The 18,686-nt window shown below is 36.7% G+C and overlaps 1 long non-coding RNA gene across 1 annotated transcript; it reads right to left on the reverse strand.

Annotated features, from left to right (window-relative positions):
- Nucleotides 1-430: 430 nt before the first annotated feature.
- On the reverse strand, nt 431-10,167 carry LOC133209616 (uncharacterized). The gene is made up of 3 exons (XR_009724699.1): nt 10,035-10,167; nt 4,768-4,878; nt 431-602 (listed from the first exon to the last, which is right to left on the reverse strand). It is a non-coding gene; the product is annotated as an uncharacterized LOC133209616 (long non-coding RNA).
- Nucleotides 10,168-18,686: the final 8,519 nt, after the last annotated feature.

The raw sequence follows: 18,686 nt of genomic DNA on the forward strand, positions 1-18,686 counted from the left end.
TGAAACTAAGTCAGCATTTTGAAGGAATTTGATTTATAAAATGTAATTTTTTGCCTTCAGTAAATCCTTGAATGTCATTATGACTTTTTTTTCTAGTTAATTTTCTTTAGTATGCCTGGTGATGGAAATAGCTATTTACAACATGTAAAGTAGCTTTACAAATGCTGTATGAAAACCACAGTTACCTTTATTTCTCTGGCACTGTTTTTCCTTTATATTTTGGTACACAACAAAATGCATTTTCACAGAAACAAAACAGGCTTATAGGAGTAAAACCCATTCTTGAATTAAAATCAAGGAAGTAAATATGAACAAAACAACAGTCCTGCTATGACTATACTGCAAAATTACTACTATCTTGCCTTAAAGGAAGCTAAACTATGAATTTTATAGGAAGGTCTAGAGAAGTTTCAAAAAAGTGGCTTTTACCTGATTTGGTGTTCTTTTCCATTCTGATTTGGGGGTAACAGTTTCTGAGAATGTCTTAGAGCAGTTCTCTGAATGATATAAGCCTGTACAATGCCCAGGAGGAGCCAAATCTGCCTGGAAGTGCTCGAAGAGGGGTGTCACACCCCCAGCAGTTCACATCAACAGAACTCCCCCTAAAGCAAGAAAATCAGAAAAGGTACAGTAAATTTTCAGTTTGATTTTGCTGCTAAATTTGAGCATAAGAATCCGCTGTTAAGAGTGATAGATTTACGGGGTCTGGTAGCTCTTTCCTATATGAAAGTCTCCATGCCTGCTTATGGGTGGAGACACTCTGGTTTTCTCTGAATAATGGAAACCAAAGCACAAAGACAGAGAGGGGTAGTGATGTCAGCACTGTGGGAGATGAATAGGCTGTATGTACTACAGTCTCCTGTTATTACCAATTTTTTTTAGCATACAGACTAGAATGTAGTGAGGAGTCTTTTGTCACACCATTTTTTAGAGCCAGACACCAGAGAGATGGAAGTTAAAAAAATGTAAAACCTGTTCATTGCCCCAGGCATGTTTTACTTTGTCATCTGGTTCAGTTCATTTCAGCATTCAACTTTTAATTGCTCACTTAGTTAAACTTGAACTTATGATTACTGTTACTACTTTCAATAAAGCCTGTTTTGTGAGGGCTTCATTACTGTTGCCTCAGGATAACAGCTGCTAATTTGTTTTATTACTATAATATATTTTATTTAGATTTTTCTCTTAAAACCACTGGCTGTGGTGCTTGCAGTCATTGTCGTAGCTGTACTCTAACAGCTAGTTTGAAGGGCTGGCATAGCCTACCGGACATTGTATAGGGCAGAAAGGTGTACTGATGAGTTAGATGTACAAATGTGTCCCACTTATACCAAAGGCTTGCTACTTGACTTTGACAAAATAATTTATTTTCCTGTAAAATACAGACAGTAATACCTGCATCTTCTGTTAGGGGCTTAGATGCTTTCTGATGAACAACATTAGATAAGAACAATATATTTTCTAGCAGAAAACACTGCTATACTGTTGTTTTATACCACTCGTACACTGAACACAAGAGCGAATTCAATCTTCGCAGTACAGTTATTATTTTAGCTTTTTAGCTGGTGAACTCTAGTGTTAGAGACTTGTGGGACAAACTCAGTTGCTACTTGGATAAACTTAAGAATTACAAAGTATTATACTGTTATCATGCTGCAGCTAATTGGAATATCTTGGAAATGTAGTAGTGGTAGATGAACCCAAATTTATGGCCCAAGTGCAGAAGGCAGTCTGGGTTCTGAACTAGTTATTTTGCACCTTGTATTTTTCTCTGATGACCAATATAAACAGATTACTCCCTATTAGAGTCCTGAAGCTTGGATGCTCTGGCTATGATTAGCAAGTATAAAAGATTTACATTGCCCAAAAGGATCCTGAAGCAGCATAACAGTAAGTAAGTGCCCCACCACAGTGCCTCCCAGAGCAGTTTGTGTAATTGTCTGCATGGAGCTGAGCTTCCGGCCCACTGCAATTTCTCAGGGTTGCAAGGAAATATAAAGACCTTCATTTTCTGATCCCTTGCTCAGACCAAAGACATGATCTGGTCTAATTTTTTATACTTAAATCTGAATACTGACATATAACTCATACCTGATTCACCTACTATTTCTGTATTTGGTGCAGTAATTACAATGAAACCTAAACTGACTTAATTTGTACAATAAAAATAGCAGAAAAAGACATATATTTCATTGTTTCAAACTCCATATATTTTATCTCAGAATCAGGCTATAAACCACTGTTCTAATTACTTTTTTGGATACATTATGCAAGTAGTTGCTTATTTTATCTAAAGCTGTTCACTTAAGACTTCACAGTAATTGAGAAATTAAATGTGGTTCAAAAAGCCAGGAGCAGAGGAGGAAGACTTTGTAACACTCAACTTTAGATTTGTAACTTAGGCTAGAAGGGAACAGTTCTCCTAAAATCATTCTGTTTATAGGTGTCTTTCCAAAACATCTGGATGAAACACCTGACAACTATTCTGCCCAGAACTCAGGCATTGTCACAGAAAGAAGTGGTCCACTGGGCATTAATTCCCAGCATACCATCAGGAACAAAACTAAATCTAAACTGTACAAAAGCCTAGCTTACATTCAGTAAGAAGAGATGAAATATCAAAACCTCACAACAGCAAATAAATTAATGCTAAGCATCATGGAATCTTGCAGACTGTAATTTATGAACAAAGAAAAAGCAGATTGGAAGTATCATGTCCATTGAGAGTCTGGAAACTTAGACATGTGTCCCAAGAACAAAACACACAAGAAATTTCCACTATTTTGGGGTTATGAAACCTTCCAAAACCCTGTTAACTAAAGAGGGACGATTGTATCAGTAAACCTGTTGTGCTGGATTTGTGGCTGTTTATATCTGACCACTCCGAAAGCCAATTGCTTCTGAGCATTAGGACACTAGGTTTAGGTAGGCAGCTTTGTAAAGCTGGGACTCAGTGTACTTTTGGGACAACCAATTTCATAACATATTGCACCACTGACCTCTGCTGAAGATAATCAGTATTGCTCACTTTTTTAAACCTGTTTCATTATCAATAAGAGCTACAAGGGATTTTCCCCTCAAGTCAACCTGCAGGGGCTGGAGATTGAAGCTGAAAGGGTATTTCGGCTGTCAGATCAAGGAAGTAAAGACCATTACCTGAGCTAAGGGACAAGACTGGCATAACACCACTAAGGTACACCTTTGTCATGGATACATTTATTTTGCAAGAGGAAAGACATTTCCTTTAGTGCAAACAAAAATGTCTAACTGGATGGTGCTGGAGTTCATGAAAAAGACTGTATTTCATATGCATGCGAAAGAGGCTTAATTTGAAGCTTCCATATCTACCTTCACATCTGGTGTTCTTCTGTTTCCACCTATTATCACAGCACTCCCTTTGAGTTTAGCTGCAAAGCTACATCACCGAAAACCTCTGATGTGGGGATTCTTCTGCTTTACAAATGACTTGTAGTCACCGCACATCACTGAGAAATATCAAATGTCTTTCCTCACAGATAAATATAAAAGGATCATACATCTGTAAGCACTTCCATTCATATTTTAATACAGTGTCAATTTTAAGCACAAATCTTCAGATCTGTCAGTGCCACGTCAAGTTTTGCTTTCAGGTTCCCAGTCAAACCAGGACTCCCATATTTTCACAATCACTATACAGACTATTCCAGAGTTGAAGCTCCTTTACTAATCATGGAGCATTCAAACTTGGATGTTTCTGTAACAGAAAAGAAGGTAAAAAATATAACACCACAATCACCTATTAGATTGCACAGGTTGTCTTTGAATCCAGGACACAGAGCGCAAAAAAGATTCAGTGAGCAAACAAATGTAAACTAAATATCATTTCATTATTGAAAGACTACAATAATATTTAAAACAGTTATAATGACAGGCAAAATGAAGAAGGCAGGATGAACTATGAAGGGAGAAATAGAAGAACAACTGAAATTTCTTTCTGAGGGCACTGTATTTTAAACTAATTTTTCCCTGTTTTCACCTTGATGACTTTACTTCAATGCACTTCCTTCTTTTCCTTCTATTTACTCACCTGAAGTTCCTCAAAACTGTTTACCTTCTTTCATCCTTTCACTACACTTGCTTCCATCACTGTCTTTTCGCCTTTGTTTCTATCCCATTTCCTTAACCAAATAACAGCAAACCAAGGAATTATCTATACCACACAGGAATATTTATGACATTTTTTAAATTCATTTTGTGCTCCTGACTTTTCTTAGAGGGATTTAAGTAAGACAGAGTGTTGAATCCACAATAAACCATTTTCATCATGGAAAACATCATCAAAATAAGTGTCTGCCATAGTATCTGCATTTTGGTCTGCTGGTATTTAAATTTTTGGAAAAGCAGCAGTAATTTCATATCCTAGTAAAAGATGATAGAACAACTCTCTTCCTTGCTCCTCCAGGGAGCTAAAAGAATTTGTCACTGATAAGGAAGTCATTTAGAAGGCATTTCTAGGATATCAGTCAAGCTTATAAGCAGCACAGCAGGAACCATATCAAGGAGACCAAAGCAATTAGCAAGCAAAAGTCAATTCCCTGGTGAGACTAAGAGATGTCTGAATTCTCCCATTAGCTGGCCTATTCTAAATTTTTAACTGAGTTTTGGCTGAGTTTATTCATGGTTAGAAAGGCCATCAAATATACTTTTTTAAAGTGGTGGAAATACAAAGCATATTTGACAGTCATAGGCAATATTTTTTAATTGATTCATCAGTGCAGCTCTTCCAACCTCCCCTGGTAATTTAGGACCTGTATTTTGGAGAGTTTAGGGTCTCCAAATCCTATGAATTCAACAAATGAATTAACTCTAATGCTCTTAATTATCCTTAATAGCCTAAATCTCCAGAAAACAGTAAAATGAGGGATGTAGGGTCCTAAATCTACCCTCTTTCAATGTAAAACCATTCACCCTTGTCCTGTATGGTCTTGCCATAAGACCACTCACCCATGCCCTTGCAAAAATTCCATCTCAAGCTTTCTTGTTGGCTCCTTCAAGGCTGCTATGAAGTCTCCCCAGACTCTTCTCTAGGCTGAGAAAGCCAACTCTCTCAGCCTGTCTTCACAGGAAAGGTACTCCAGCCCTCTGAGTATCTATGTGACTTCCTCTGGGCTCGCACCAAGAGGTCCATGTCTTTCCTATGTTTGGGTCTGAATGCAGTACTGCAGGTGGGAGTCTCATAAGAGCCAAGTAGAGGGGAAGAATCACCTTCCTTGATCTGGGAGGCCAAGGTCATTTTGATGCAGCCCAGGATACGATTGGCTTTCTGGGCTGTGAGTGCACGCTGCCGGCTCATGTTGGTCTTCTCGTCAACCAACATCCTCATGAGGGCTGCTTTGAATCCATCCGCTGCCCAGCCTGTAATTGCGCTTGGGATTGCCCTATCCTGGAGCAGGCCTTGCTGGACTTCACAAGGTTCACACAGGACCACCTCTCAAGTCTGTCAGCCTGTCACCAACAAAGATGTTAAACAGTGCTGTTTCAAATAAGGATTTTTGAGGGGCTGACATTTTGAACTGTTTTGAAGTATTCTAGTCTCTGAAGCCTATTTTCTTCTAATTTGGGATTTTTAAAAGTTAGTGTCCTGATTCTCAGTTTGTTAATCATTCGCACCCACTAATATCTGAGATACTCTCAGGTCTCCTGTCAGATCTACTTTTAGATTAGTTGCAAATACAGTGATGAATTATCATCCCTGTAAGGATGCCTTAAACAGCACCAGGCATCAAAATTTAGGTGACTTAATCATGCTTGTATCCAGATTCCACAGACTGTGAGTACTTCTACAGGCATTTCCACAGGATGATTTATCCTATCCACCTTAAATGCCATATTTTAGTCCACTCTTACCTATGCTTCCCTTCCTGGGCTGCCTAAATGTCCCCATTAACCAGAAAGCAATTTAAACTAAATATTTAATTTTCAGACAGTTAAAATCAGATTATGTGAAATCTAGCCCTTATCTGTCACACTGATTTTACTGACATTCATTGTTTTAGATAACAGATTACAGCAAACCTGGACTCACTTTTTAGAGTTGAGCTGAAAATTAATGTAGCTTTTCTTTGGTAATCTTTATACGTAACACTTAAACACAAAAATAGCAGTGAAGGCCCTGCTACTGTATTCAGGACACATCTCAAGAAAATATAGAAAACAAACTATTTTTGACTATTTCCAAGTGTTGTTGAACTGTCACGGAGGGCACACGACAATGCCATGAATTATGGCATAAACTATAACAACAATTTACAGGGAGTCTTACTAAACTGCTAAACATATGAAATGACATTGATGCACTCTACTTGGTATTAAACACTTTAAAAAAACCCTCAGACAATATTTTTGTCATATGGAGACAAATTTGATCTTACCATGGTTATGGTAATCATGAGAAAATTTATTATAGTCATTTAACCATTCTCTGTGTCTGTTTTAGGCTATGAGGAGGTCAGATGTGAAAAAAACTCTTTCTTTCTATATCAATTACTAGAATTGGAGAGAAAAAAAAAAAAGCACAAAGCAGCAGTTTTATAGGAAGATATTCCAATTTTGCCTTACGTTTATACTATAGTTCCAGTTTCTTACAGGGATGACCTACTTAGCTTTACATGAGTGACCTAAACAGTAATCCATCACACCAGATAATTTGGTATACTCACTATACTTTGGCAACAGACAAAGTAAATTAGCCTTATTCCTAGCTTGATGTTGCACAGAAAGACTGTTTCTGGTATTCAATCTAGTTAGCTTGTTTAACACAAATGTAGGAATCTTTCCACAATAGCTGTTCAAGTCTATCATTTTAGTATGATTTGTAAGAGTGTTCCCCAGGGAGTTCTTCGATATTTTTCTCTAAATAAACAAGACTCTTATGAAGTCTGCCTATATCAATCTATCTGTAAGCATTGGTTAGATACCTGACATTTGCAGGCAATAAAAATACAGGGTTTTAAACAAGCACCCAATGGAGCTGTTCTGTCTGGCATCACCTTTATTGCCAGGGGCTGCACAAAAAGTGCCTGGATGTATTTATTAGATGTTGTTTGTGTTAAGAATATATCTCTTGATACTGGATGTAAAAGGTTACTCTACATCATGTTAATGTGCAAATCTAAAACAATTTGTAAATACTTCAGTCAGGCTGACAGATAGGGTTGTTGAGAGTGCTGCTGCCGGGGAAAGGGAAACACTAGGTTTACGAAAGGAATTCTTCACGCAGAAAACAATCTGACACCAAAAAACCTGAACCAAATGAGGGACATGAAACTGCCTCCAAAATACACTGCCTAGCACTGGATCATATGAAATGGTGTCTGTAGAACACTGAAGAAATGCTGCATACTGAATGACTTCAGAAAAAATCACTAACATAAACATAGCATGGTCTCTTTTCATTGTCACTTCATAACATACTTCAGTTTTGAAATGAAATATATTTTCAGATTTACACCTAATATGGATAGGAAAACACAAAAGTGAGAGCTTTTTACTGACACAAAAAGGGTAATGCAAAGTTTAAAATTAAGTTGCTTACTCATAATTATTCAGTAACACAGTAACACATGTTCATAAACAGCCCAATGAAAAATCTCCCTTGTATGTCAAAGTTCTGCTCAGCCTGTACCAGTAGAATCAGCTATAGGAACACCTTGGATCTGTATTTTCTGTAATCCAAAAGAAAATAAAATGGATAGCAGTATTATACCAAGTTAGCCATTAGGGAAAAGTCCCTATAAGCCGATACCAAACAAAGTATAACGGGACAATTCGACCCAAGATTAAAAATGTTAATGAACATCAATATAAAAATTAATAAACTGCATATAACTATATATCTTACTGTGTTAATATGCAATCAATACTTACTTATGACTACCAGCAGTATTACCAAGATGAGTTTCTCTTCCTAGCTATTTTGTTTGCTTTAATGCACTTACACAGGGTAATGACATGTCATGCAACACTCTTGTTCAACTCGATAACCTTCTACTTAATACTGACAAAGTATAACATTAACATTGGACACCAGATTCCCATTCCTTCTACTGTCTAATTGTCTGTGAAAAGAAAAAAAAAACAGATTTTAATATGGAATAAATTGTGAAGATTGTAAGAGAACCCTACCTGGTTCTCTTAACCTCTCAGGGAACCCTACCCCGGAAGAAGATTTCACCGGACAGATCTTTATTATTTGATTCCATGACCTGACCCAATGGGGTGAAAATTGTATAAGTTAAAATCTCTGTACTTGTCTCTGATGGAATTTTCAATAAAAAATGGAAAATAAAAGAGCTGGGTAATGGGGGTGAGGTGAACTATAGTTGCTGGGTTTCCCATGTGGCCTGAGGATACTTGCTGGACCACTCATAAGATTTTAGGCTGCAACTGGATAGAAACATAAGAAGGGATTGATTTTTTTTTCAGCCTTTCCTGATTAAAATGACTCTGAACAGAGACATCACACCTGAATACCTAGAATGACCCAAGTGTCTTAATTTATGTCACTTGCTTAACTTTTTACAAATGGTTTGTTCACACTCAAGTCCAAATAATTTCTTTTAGGCATTTCGGACTTGATGCACAAGATCAATTTGTCTGACAAGTGGTATCTGTCTGGTGGTGTTAGACTCACTATGCATATATAAAAATTATAAGTTTGATGACCCTAGGTATGTTGTTCATAATTACTTATTTGCACAACATTTTAATGAGCAGTATAGAAGCAATCGCCAAGCAAAAGCTAAAAATAAAGTCCAAAGAAGGTTTAAAAAAACCCCTGACATTGAACCTTTAACTTCCTGAAGAATTTACAGTCAAGTATTCAGAAGAGAAAAGCACACTCATTTTCTGCTTACTAAGAAAAAAATAACGGAACATAAAGGGGGGAACTCTTTCTTTTCCCTAGCTCTCTAAATGAGATTATAATATTGTAAAATGAGATGAATAATATTATATAATATTATTGCAAATAACAAGCTTAGCTTGTGGAAGAAAATAAGGAAGCCAAAAAGAGTGCACAGTAGTTCACTAAATTATTCATTTAATAATTATTGATCTCAGAAGAATTAGCAAATGGTATGCTCTAGCTGAGCACAAAGTTATTCATCTTCGATTTAAATCTTAGGGGAAGCTGAGCTACTTTATATTCATGCAAACCACAACAAAACACAATAGGCAATTTCCTCAAAAATGTTTAACAACATAAATTAGGAAACTGGTTATGTTCATATAGTTCAATTACAAAAAAACCAAAATAGTTGCATTTGTGCTACAATCTAATCAAAAGGATTTAGGAAAGCGCAAGGTGGCAAAGCATTTTAAAAAGAAGGTGCAACCTTCTGATTGCAACTTACCAGGAGTCTTGAAGTTTCCTTCTGTATTCTAGAATAGCCATCAGAACCAGAGTACTCAGACTTTTTGTATTTCTGTCCAATGCAATATAATTTCCACTATAGTGTTTTGTTGGGTTTCTTTGTGATCGGAAGTTCAATAGTACCTATGAAACACATAAGGTTAAAAAGTTATTTATTAAAACTTCGCATTGGACTGTTTACATTGTGAGTGCCTCTGAGCATTTTACTGAGAAGCCATTTGTGATAATATGGTGGCAAAAAGCTTTTTTTCAGAAACCAGGGGAAAAGAAAATAATTGCAGATAGGTGGACTTGTTGAATGTTATATCTGTCACCCAAATACAGTCCAGGAATATGGCAGAGGCATGGCTATATCTTGGTGGATATGCACAGAATGTGTGTGACAGGGAGCACCCATGGAGGAAGTAATGAGGTAGGTGAAGATTTTTAAAATAAAATTATGGTATTTGGCCCACAGGTAGGGTGGGATTCGATTGCTTAACATCATTGTATAGCACAGTGTCCTGCCTGGCGTCCAGGTGCTAATGCAGGGTGTTACATGTCTCTGCTACATACTGTGTGATATCCATTCACCCTTTACTGGGGCCTCAGGTATCCCTAAGAACCACAGAAAACTTTTTACCTCTATGGATACAAAATTAAAACCTGTTCTCCAGGTTCATTTTCTCTGAAGCTTGAGAAATCCGAAATACAAAGAGCCACTGTCCTAGGTTCAGCCACTTAAACCATGACAGCCACTTGCCCAAAATGTTCTGGTCTCCTGGTCACACCCCAGGACACTCTTCATCCCAGCTTTGAAAGCTGCGTTGACTGGCAGTACAAGCTTTCTGTATTCATGGAAATAAAAAGAGAACAGGACTTGTGGAGTCTTTTTGGCTTGGTGTTTAGGATAAGATTCTCACTAAAATAGAGAATTCTTTGGATATGACCTTTATAGCAAAACATTTCTGATTTTTATATTAAATAATCTGTTGACAAGAATCATATTTTAAGTAATTTGTCTTAGATGAATGCCTTAATTCCTACACTACAATGTCTGTCTGTTTCACTGGGCAGGAGAGGAATCTTTCTTTTCTTTTCCACATAGTGGTAAAGGCAAAAATAGGGAAAAGTACCTGTCCTTTTACACCATAGCTGCTGGTTTCCCCCTAGATTATGGGCTTAATTGTCTCCTGTCTCATCTTGCTCCCACAGGTTAATGCTGAACTCTTCTGGTAATTGTATATGAGGTGGAAAAACCTTTAGACTCCTTTAGAGATGAAACCCGGTGTTCATAGAGGATTCCAATCAACATTAACATGAGACATTTAAGGCAGTCTCAACGATAATTTATTTTCTGCAAACTGCATCAGAAAATGAGTAGCTGCGCAGATGACACTGACCCAGTCTAGTTGCTCATCCTGAAGGAAAACCAGGCAGAACACAGCCATTGTGCACTGTATGTACCAGCAGTCTGCCAGCCAACCACCAGGCAAGTACCAGCCAGCCTTACAGGTCACTGTGCTGCTCAGTGCCATATGGTTCCTGGTGAGAATTCACAGCAAACAAGGAGGGCTCCCAAGATTAACATGGAAAAGAAAAACAGTTTTCTCCCACAGACGAACTTGTTTTGGTTCATCCTGTAGACAGAATACCATTGATCCACCAATTCTCTTTTGAATAGACGAAACACACATACTGTGTGGGTACACAAAGTGAGATTTAGATATGTATACTCAAAGATGTTCAGAATAGAAAACTGTCTTAGGAATCCCATCACAAAAACATATGCATAATACAACATTCACAATTACAATGCAGCTGTGCAGGAGAAGCAGTAACAGTTCTTGATTTCACATGCAAAGAAGTCGCCAAAGGCTCATTAAAAGTAATCTCAGAGGGCATTAGAGGACCTGTGTCCCCTTAACTCTACACAGTAGATGGGACAGCCCATTTACTCTACCTACTGAAGCTGTCTATTAACACTCTGATACAGCCTACAAGGCCTGCTAAAAAGAAAAATGCTGACTGCATATTTTTGCTGTTGTTTATTCCCTTATGCAGTAGGACTGAGCAGATGTATTAAGTCATCATCTTTTGAATATGAAGTAGAAGCAAAGCACAAATTATATATAAACCTCAACAGTTAGTGTTGTGAGGTAAAATGTCTGCAGTTCTCAGTGAAAGGTTCTCTGACTTGCAGGTTTGAGACTTTTCCAGAAGTACATTTGCAAAATTAATTAGGATAGAAGGTGCTGTACAAAGGTAGCTATAATTAACCATTTTAGAACGAAAAAGCTTTTAAATGGATTGATTTATCTTCCTGGCCACCCAAAGTTGATTACACAGACACTTCAGAGGAAGAACAATAGTTTACCTGGTGACCACACTATAAGCAGGGGAGTCATGGGGAACTTTCTGCTCTTCAGATATAGGAGCTGGATGGACTTGGTTTTTTGATGTGATACAAGACATTCAGTTAATATATTAAAGCAGTAGAAATCTCTACCATGCTTCACACAAACACAGACTTACTTAATTTTTAATCCATAAATAATATATTTCTGGTTCAAGCAAGCAATTAAAAGTTCTTCAAGTGAAAGGTATTTTCCAGAGATTTGCAGTGACTTGAAATATATTCAGCTTTTAATTGAGTGGTTTTGAATGTTAACATTAAGACACCAAAAATATTTGTAAAACATTAGTCCAAATATTTGCTTCATGTACTATAAAACTTGCATATGCTATTGCGGGTGGCTCTTCTTTTTGCCTCCTGTCATAGCATACTACTGCTATAGGAGATGTTACAAGGTTTGTTCCGTATTTACATGAAATAATTAGAAAGCTGCAACAGCAAATAGTATAGGAAGAAAAAAAATGGAATTTTTGAGAAAGTGCTCTTTCACTAATTCAGTACCACACTATTTGTTCTAAGACTTGAGACATTCGGGGAAAGTTAAAAAGCAATAAGGTAAGATACTAGTAAACTACAGCAGGTCTCATTAATAAGACTTTCATAACTTATTTGCATATAAAATTGGATTTCTTCCTACTTCTGCACTTGTAATATAGGATTATTTTATTACATTAGGTAATATAGTAAGCATAATACAGAATGGATTCTGTGTAACTCCTATGTTTTTGTGCAAAGTTTCATACCATTGGGGCATCTTCTCACATATTTGGAATTTGTTTGAAATTGATGTACAGAATCAATTCTGAGCAGTTACAGGAAAACACTAACTGAATGAATCAGTTGCTCATAGCAGTGGTTGGATTAACAGAATAAAACTGCTCAGTGGGAAAACCAATTGACAATCTGAAGGAGTTTAAAGCAAACCAAATTGTCTGTTTTTTATTAGTGGGCTGAAATTTCCTTTCACAGCTTATACGCATTTATTTCAGCACTACGCTAAATTTAATGCACTAATAATGGTTGGTGTTTTTTTGTGAAGGACTGCTGTTTTTTTTGTGAAGAACTGCTAAACCAGAGCGTCAGTGACTTGAACTGCTTGCTGGCCTTTCCTGCAACTCACAGCCATGGTTAGGTGGACTAGTCCATGTGCCATAGCAAAACTGATATGGAAGACTTTCAAGCAGCTATGAAGCATGACTGGAAAGTAAATGTGAGCAAAACTTGAAACAGTCTTATCACCTGATAAGAAGAAAGCTGGAAAAGTCCACAAGGATAAATTCAATTTGAAAAATGACTGCAGTGTAAATGCATAATACTGTTTTCAAGACTCAAAATAAATGTCAGAGGTGATTCAGTCACTCAGTATCTCCCTATCTCTGCTGCCACAGCTACACTGTTTGAGAGAAGCTGGATACTGAAATGTCAGGGGGAATATCAGGTAAGAAGTGGATACCCTCTGTTTTGCTCAGCTGTTACCCTGCCTTTTTATTTCAAAGTTTTTAATAAAGCACATGAAGTTAGGATTAATAGACTTTTAAGTACTAATATATGGAATCCAAGATAAGCTGCATAAGGCCAAAGAAAGGTCTTTACCTCTAAAACTCAAAGGTCTGGTGAACACTAACTACTCTCCTTGCTGCTGATCAGAGGAGAATAAAATCTGCTTTAAACAGAGGAAACCATTTTTTTTTTTACAATCATATCAGCCTGTGCCTGTGGCAAGAGCTAAGCTGAGCTGACACTGCTGTGTCCCAGAGATGGATCTGCTATTTGGTCACCTTCAGTAGTGTTTCTTCTGAGAACATCAGAAAAGACGGATGCCTGAGTATCTGTTCTTGAAGTGGCTCCCTAAAAATCCACATTACAGACACATACATCCCCTGGAAGGGCCATGCTCTGCTCACTACAACTGTGCCCAAACATTGCTACAACAAATAGTGGTCATAGATTTTTATCTCTGTTCAGTGTTTCTCTTCTCAAAAGCTAGATATTGATTAACATTAAAATATAGGCAAATGTATGTTCAAGAAACTTTAAAATAATACCTCATTACTGGTGATAACATTCTCTTCTGTAAAAAATTCTAAGCAGTTTTTTCAGCTTTGGTAAAACCAGAGCACACATCAAATACTATAAATGGCAATGATAAAAATCATTTTTTCTGGTGTTACTTCACAATATCATTGTCAGTTAGCTGAAAGTGGTTATATCTTGTTCAATACATTGGGGAATAACTTTCTCAGAGGAAAAGTCATTGTCACTAAAGTGGTTGTCACAAAAAGATGAATTTTTTCTGTATTGCGGGATGTAATCTTTCTGATGGACCTTATAATAAAAATGGCTAACACATTAAAAAGAAAAAAAAAGTAGCATATTAAAATAATGCAACTCCACAGGATTTGTTTCTAAGAACACCAGCTATTCCTGTTAATTGTAATAAACACCAGTGCCTCTCAGATCTTCAGTGCCGATGAGAGGGCAGATTCCCCAAGTGATAGGAGTTGAATTTTTTTCCAGCAAAATCAATGGATGCATTCTATCTGCATCAGATCAGGATAAAACATTTTACATATGTGTTAATTTAATTTTTACAAGAGATATTTCATGCTTTTGGCTTTGAGATTAAAATTAAATCAACCTTGGACCAATTACATTGTCCATACAACCACATATTGCCACATACTGGTTTTACCTTTTCTTGTTACAAAGAGTGCATACATGCAGCATTACTAGTTTAACACTTTTTATTTTTAGACAGCTTTTGGTGATGATGGCAATCTACAAAATTATCTTCTGTGCAACTGTGTTTTACTTCTGAATATTTAGCTTCCTCCACTTCCTTTATATACGCATGCACTAGATGTTGTACAAACTGCTGCCACCATAACCTGAAATCAAAACTGGCATAAACAAGATGATAGCAAATAAATGACACAACAGAGAGAGCTTATTAGCATGGTTACACCAAAGTCAAGCCAAAACATGCATATGTTCATAACAAGGGTATCAGACACAGCATCCATAAATATGGCATTTGTTAGGTGTGACTGAAAGGCATTTTCTGCACAAGTGTAAACACATAACCCACTCAAACTACCCTTAAAGCAGAGCAATAGCTAGAGCTAACTTTCATTGAGCCTATGCACAAAAAGTGGTCTGAGGTTATAAACCATGCATGTCGTTATAAGACATTCATTATAAATCATGCATGTGCCTGTATGTTGTGTTCATCTGCTGCTGGAAATCCTCATAAGGGATACCATAGTTATCTTGAGGCAGTAAAGTGGGTATATACATTATTGTCAGTCAGCTTTTGTGCAGATTTCTGTCTGGTCCATGGAATATTTTAACAGTGTTTCATGTAAAGACATAAAAAGTAAGAATCAAAGGTTAAAAATAAACATGGCATTTAAGAGATAGAATTAAAAATCAAGAGAATTAAATTAACAAAAAAAACCAACACAGAATCTTTCAGTGAGGAAGGAGAAAAAAGTACACACATACCAACCAAAAAAAAAAAAAAAGGCAATGTAATGTGGAGAAAAGAGGGATATGGACCTTAAAGTACATAGGTAGTAAAATAACAGTCAATGTTATAATGCTGTTTCCAAAATGAAAAACTTAATTCTGGGTGTATAAAAATCTAATAGTTGAAAGGATGTTAAAAAGGTAAAATTCTTAAGAAACGGTTTAGACAACTATTATAGTATGTACTTAATTCTGGTAACTTTTTAGAATATGGAAATAAATCATATGTCTTAGAGTCAAGAAACACATAAAAGTTATGGAGAACATATCTTTCTCAAAAGATTTTTCTTTTTTCTTTAAAGAAGGCAGAAAAAAAATTGGACAAAGGGATAGCACTCTAGCGTATAAAATGCAGGAGTCAGTCATTCTTTAAAAATACTGGGGCATTGGTCTAAGTTCAATAAGGGTTCAATCTAAGAAAGAGAGAAAGCTTTTTGTTAAATTTCTGAGACCCTGGATTAAGCTACTTTGAGTTACCTTTACTGAATCATTTAAATAATGGTATTTGTCCTGAAATTTATAGGTGTACATAGCAGATTTCATAATTTGTCAGGGGTCTTCTATCTCCTTTTTAGCCATATAAGGCATGTGACTTAGCATGTGCATTTTTACGTGGTATCAAGCTAAATTTTTAATTTAAAGTATGTATTTGGGTTTGTTTTTTTGTTTCTGCTTTTGGTTTTGGTTTTTTTTTTTTTTTTTTTTTTTCTGAAGGGAGAAAGCATACCAGGAGGGGGCAACTGGGCTATTATTCAGTTCTGAGTGAGTTTGCACCTCATTTGCCCCTTCCGAGCTGCATCAGGCATAAACCCACTGCAGTTGAAAGGATCTAGCTCCAAATGAATGTCTGCCAAGTTTGAAAACTTCAGTTAAGTGGGTTTGGTGATAACAAAACACTTAGGTCAAAACACATGACTTTACATGACTCCCATCCCATAGTTTTTTCATTGTTCCTAGTACTAAGTGTATATTATGGGATGCGCATGTACAAAGAGAGCACGCAGGGATGAGACATAAAATGACATCAATAACAAAGGGATTGCAAAATAATTACAATGTGATTCTCTTGCTGTTACTGCTGTGAAGTGCCTGAATTGTATGAATCAAAATCAGAACCATTATCAGATGAAAATAGGAGGCATAATTTCAGTCAATACGACACTGAAATGATGTCTATAAGATGATTGAACATTGCAATTATTGAAACCATACAGAGGGTGGAAATCTCAAAAGATAAGCTAAAGAGAGCAGCATGGTTGTTCCAAATCCATAGTTTTGCACCTTAAGATATGATCCCTTCCTTTACAACAGTTTGGTTTTGGGGTAATTTAACCTAGCAAGCATTAAGTAAAAACCACAGCTGGACAATCTCAAAACAACAACAAATGACCTCAGTGAACAGTCCCATCAAAAATTCATTTATAATCCTTTAGACACCTATTTTTTCTAAATATGAACTTAATTCTGTTTAAAAAATTGGGGTCCTACACTGCCTAAAAGCTTTTGAAAATATTATAAATTGACATAATTGGTAAAGACCTGCACAGAAAGAGGCTCATTTAAATATGCCCAGACAAATTGAAACTTAAAAAACCCAAATATTAAATACATGCAAACCCAGCCTCATCTATGGCATGGTCCTACTTCTTCCCCACCTAAGTGGCATTTCAGTTTCTGCGTATATGTTGCTCCCAACAGCAGCAATACCAAGAAATTCTTGACGTGTCTGTACTTCTAGGCTATCTTATCTTGCTTGGTTTTATTATTCATCCCTGAAAAAGATTTATTTTTTACTCTACAGACTTGCTGGCAGGTGGGTATGAAGTTGAATTTATGCAAGAACATTTGCCTGAAGAAGACAATTAAAGGTAAATTGTGGGTGTGATCTGTCCAGGACTTTTTCATGTTTTAATGTGCCATGACCTGCTCATGTCTTGTAATGTCTGCAGGCACCCCTGGGAAACTGCAGAGAGGTCTGGCAGGCTGCTGTTCTCTGATAAAAGGCAGCAAGAGAACATTCAATTTCAAAGGGTTGTTTCTAAAGGATAGTGCTTGTTGTAAGGTGTCTGCAATATAAAATATAAGTATTTTTAGTGGACTAAATTTTGCTGTCAGTTACAGTCCTGCAATTTCAACAACAGCTGAGATTTAGACCTGTACAACTGATAGGAAACTCAACTATGTTAAGGCAGAAGAATCAATTTAATTACAGATTTTCTTTACTTTTTTTGTTTGGGGGATTTTTTTTTCCTCCCTCTGTATTTTTTCCCTTTTAGACCTATTTTCCTCTATTTTCTTCGAAGAACTTGAAGCTGATACTTTCTAAGGTGGAAATTCTTCACCAGAGCCACAGACATACAACACTATACCTCTCTAACTTCCTTTATCTCGGTGCATCAGAGGGCATCAAGTGTTTATCTCTGCCTATTTGGTTTGAGAAGGTTAATGTTTCCCTGTTCCTTCATAAATGGCTTTCCAAGTGTGAGAAAAAGGGAGAATCTGTCCAAAGTCAATTTTAAGTAATTCATTCATTCGGAGGAATAATTATCAAAAATGTTTGAGAACTACTGTGACATTTCTATTAAGCAACACTTAGGTAATATTTCAAGCATTTCAACGATTCAGCTGCTGAACCCTGCTGTACTCTATGCTGATTTTACAGGTGTCAAACAACTCAAAAGACATAGAAATCACTGATATGAAAACTATGCTTTTTAAAAGTAATGGCTGTGTTGCTGGTCTACTGTTACTGCAACTGGTGAAACCCAGCAGTCCCTCCAGTGTCCAGAGGTGTTCCTCTCTGCTTGTTGTATTTACCTGTTCTCTTCCATCTCAGAAATCCTTGAAGAGGAATTTCTTAATATATGTAAGTTTAATATGCCAAGAGGAGCACAACTACTTAGCTAGTAGCCTTAAGACATTGCTACATATGTAGGGCAATGAGGTGTTAAGATAGCAATAGCAGTAACCTATTCCTACATACGCTCTTCATGTGAGGTAGACAGAAAGGTCCACCATACTAAGGCACTAAGGTTGTTTGGATTATGTGCATTTGTAACGATTACAATGCACTGTGAACGTATTCAGCATAATTATATAGGTAGTTAATTGCTTCACTCACAGATTACACCTAGAAGCTGTCTGGAAAGCAGCTACACATTACCTCGCATTACTAAATCCCCAAACTGAGCATACCAATTGTGAGTGCTTTTAAATGAATGAATTTCAATATTCTGAGTTTATTTTTAGACCATATATGGAGTGGAATGAGCTGAAAATAGCTTCAGGCATATGCAGTCTAGGACAATTTGAATGTGTTCAAATGAGGCCCTTATGTCCAGAGGGACACGA

This window comes from Neopsephotus bourkii, unplaced genomic scaffold (genome assembly GCF_033783945.1).
Source record: "Neopsephotus bourkii isolate Nb327-2 ecotype Australia unplaced genomic scaffold, CSIRO-AGI_Nbou_v1 NB_53, whole genome shotgun sequence".
Lineage (NCBI taxonomy): Eukaryota > Metazoa > Chordata > Aves > Psittaciformes > Psittacidae > Neopsephotus > Neopsephotus bourkii.